Below are 4,065 nucleotides of genomic sequence, written 5' to 3'. Positions count from 1 at the left end.
GTTTGCCAAGGAAGATTATCACGGACAACGGCACCAACCTGAATAACAAGATGATGGGGGAAATGTGCGAGGAGTTTAAAATCCAGCATCACAATTCCACACCCTACCGGCCAAAGATGAATGGAGCCGTGGAAGCAGCCAATAAGAATATCAAAAAGATTATCCAAAAGATGACCGTGTCATACAAGGATTGGCACGAGATGCTCCCATTCGCGTTACACGGTTACCGGACTTCAGTACGAACGTCAACTGGGGCAACGCCGTTCTCATTGGTATATGGGATGGAGGCGGTGTTACCATTTGAGGTAGAAATCCCGTCATTAAGGATCTTGGCAGAATCCGGATTAAAGGAATCAGAGTGGGCTCAAACACGCTACGATCAGCTCAACCTCATTGAGGGTAAGCGCTTAACGGCCATGAGTCATGGGCGTTTGTACCAGCAAAGAATGAAGAGCGCGTTCGACAAGAAAGTACGCTTACGCAAGTTCCATGAGGGAGACCTTGTGCTAAAGAAAATGTCCCATGCTGTCAAGGACCACCGAGGGAAATGGGCCCCGAACTACGAAGGGCCTTTTGTTGTGAAGAGGGCTTTCTCCGGAGGAGCCCTGGTGCTTACCAACATGGATGGCGAAGAGCTACCTTCACCCGTGAACTCTAATGTCGTCAAACAATATTATGCTTAGAAGCTGGGGCAATTAAGGATGTCGCTGCATGTTCTCTATCTTTATGCGTTTTCTAGATTTCTCCCCCAGGGATTTCCGGTCCGTTGTATCTCTTGTTACGATCTTTCAAAGAAATGAACATGGATTTGAGGCTTTTAGTCCTCACGTTAGTTTCACACCTTGCGTTAATTTGTGATCGCCTGAGCCCTTCCGCTCAGTTCATGGGATCCCCCAAGCGCTTAATTAGAATTGAACCTGAACCAACTCTCCCTAAATTTTCTGCGTTTGAAAACATTCATGCATACGCATACGCATACGCATGTATATTGTTGTGGTAAAACAGGGACAGGATCACCTTGGGCTACCTTCTGGAGTGAAGACAAAACATGAACGGCAGAAACCAATCAAGGTAGGGTAATGATGCGGCCAAGATTGGCCATACCTGGTTGTTTATTACTTGCAGGTACTTAAGGATGAACGCAAGCGGGGATGGGGTCACGACCGACCGATCGTTGCCCTTCTCTGTGCGAAACAAGCAGGGAATGTCGCTGCAAGGCAGCCCCGTATCCTTTGTATTTTGCAGCTTTCTTTTACTATTTGTTTGTTTTAAAAAGGAAAAGAGTAATAATAAGATAAGTAATCAACGCCTAATTCTAACCTAAGTAAGTTCAAGTTAGGCAAAATGCTAATCCATGGGAAGGGAGGGGACGTGGTTAATGTTCCCCTCAAAAAAAAAAAAAAAAAAGTGCAGGTTAGCTCGCCTGGGCGAGCTGGGCTCGCCTGGGCGAGCCACCCCTGCACCAAATTATAAAAATGACGAAAGGGGGGGCGTTTTTACATTCAAAAACTTCTTTTCCCCCCTTTCAAAAGCCATACCCACGGGATTGACGAATTTGCAGCCCTAGGGTCATCCTTTTTCGCATTTTTTGATTCCGTTTTGCGCTTTTGTTCATCACCAACAAGTAAGTATTCCATCCCTAAGCTTTCTAGCTTTTCATTGGTGTATTTTGATCTCCTTTTGGTGCTCTAAATTGTGGGAGTGTGCTCAAATATATGGGGCAATTTTGATTTGTTTTCTTGCTTGATTAGGTTGAATTAGGGGTTGGTATGAGATGGCCCTAGGCCTATAATGCATTTTGAAACAATAGGACATGCCACATTGTCCCCGTTCTCTTGCTATTGATGCCTAAACGCGCGCCCACCAAGTGTTCGGTGAAATGCCTCAATGGCATTAGCGTGTGACTTTTGTAAGGAGACAACCCATGGGGTATTTTGGTTTGTGCATATTTTCTATTTTTTTGGAATATGTATTCATTCCCGAAAAAGGCTAGAGTAATTGCCCCACATATATCCTAGTCCTAGAAACTGAAATTTTATGCAAAAAGAGCACAAAAGGAGGTGCATATTAGGTAAAGTTACCCTTTTTGGCCAGCAATCAGCTATGGGCCACACTACAATATTTTCCCTACGCCTAGATGTTTAGGAATTTTGCTCGTCATGAATGTGTAGGTGTAGAATAGGTAGCAAGATACCTTTGGCAATTTACACTTTGGGTATGATAGCAAAATACTTGGATGTATATATGTATAATTTTTGGTAGTCAAAATGTCTCACAAAAAAAAATATATAAATATGTTGCATGTTATGTGAAGAAAACATATTACAAAAAAATATATACCTTTTAATTTGAATACAAATTTTAGTCAACAAAGGAAAATATGTTTGAATTTGCATGCGGCTTTAGGTAGTAAAAACTTGAAAAAAAGCATGAAATGTAGCACCTTATTGTGTAGGTAGTCAAGATTCATCGTGAAGTTTGTATATGTAGGGGTATTAGAAATACCAAGATGTGCACATGTGCAATTTTTGGTACCCCAAAATGCTTTGAGTATGCATGTATGTGAATTTAGCCAAGGAGATGTGTGTGATGTAAGTAACAAATACACCTTGGAAGTACGTGTAAATAATCTTGGTAACGAAGCTGCCTTGATTGTATATGGGTGCATTTTTTTTCGGTTAATAGAATGTCTTGTGCAAGAGAACGTTTGTAAGGAAATATGCGCATAAGCTTGCTCTAAATTTACATTGATGTTTGTATTTATGGGAGGAGGCTATATGCCATTTTTGCTTTAAGAGTAACGTCCCACTGGTAAAACTAACTTTCCAAATGTTTGCCTTCGCAGGAATGGCCCCGAGGAAGCTTGCCTCAAAGAGGTCCAGGAAGGACAAGGCGGCCGAAGGAACTAGTTCCGCCCCGGAGTACGACAGTCACCGCTTTAGGAGCGTTGTACACCAGCAGCGCTTCGAAGCCATCAAGGGATGGTCGTTTCTCCGGGAGCGACGCGTCCAGCTCAGGGACGACGAGTATACTGATTTCCAGGAGGAAATAGGGCGCCGGCGGTGGGCACCACTGGTTACTCCCATGGCCAAGTTTGATCCAGAAATAGTCCTTGAGTTTTATGCCAATGCTTGGCCAACAGAGGAGGGCGTGCGTGACATGAGATCCTGGGTTAGGGGTCAGTGGATCCCGTTCGATGCCGACGCTATCAGCCAGCTCCTGGGATATCCGATGGTATTGGAAGAGGGCCAGGAATGCGAGTATGGCCAGAGGAGGAACCGGTCTGATGGGTTCGATGAGGAGGCCATTGCCCAGCTGCTATGTATGCCGGGGCAGGATTTTGCCCGGACTGCTGCAGGGAGGCGAGTGCGAATCATGCGCACCAACATGACCACCCTGACCCAGATATGGATGACGTTGCTCCTCAGCAACATCCTGCCCACCGATCATAATTCCGACCTCCCCATGCCTAAGTGCCAGCTGGTGTACGCCATCCTGACACGGATGAGCATCCATGTGGCTCAGTTGATCGCTGATGCCATATATATTTTTGCAGGTATGGCGCCCACTAGGCACCCTTTGGACCCAGATAAGTCCAACAGTGCCCTGGGATTCCCCGCACTGATCACAGGACTCTGCCAGTCGTTCGGAGTCCCCGTTGCACCTACCAAGGTGATTCGGCCGCCCATCACCCGGGCTTTTATTGAGAAGTACTGTACCCAGAGACAGGCTCAGGGTGATGCTCCACAGGCCGCAGGCGCGCCACCACCACCTCATCAGGCTGGCCAGGCTGGGGCATTTGACATAGAGCAGTATTTACGGCATTTGGTTCGCCAGCAGGCGGCCAACCACCGAGCACATGTACGGACCCATGACTGTCTGTACCAGATGAGCCTTAGCATGCAGAGCCAGGGTTTCGCTTCTTTTTCATGCCCTACTCCAGACCAGTTCAGGGCAGAGGTAGCATGGCTCGGAGATTGGCCCGAGGCCCAAGCAGGAGAGGCACCCCCAGAAGCTCCCAGCGATGGAGAAGAAGCCCACGAGGATGAGGAGATGGCCGATTTG

The sequence above is a fragment of the Glycine max genome, chromosome 9 (genome assembly GCF_000004515.6).
Source record: "Glycine max cultivar Williams 82 chromosome 9, Glycine_max_v4.0, whole genome shotgun sequence".
Classification (NCBI taxonomy): Eukaryota; Viridiplantae; Streptophyta; class Magnoliopsida; order Fabales; family Fabaceae; genus Glycine; species Glycine max.
Note: the sequence above shows the minus strand (reverse complement) of the source record.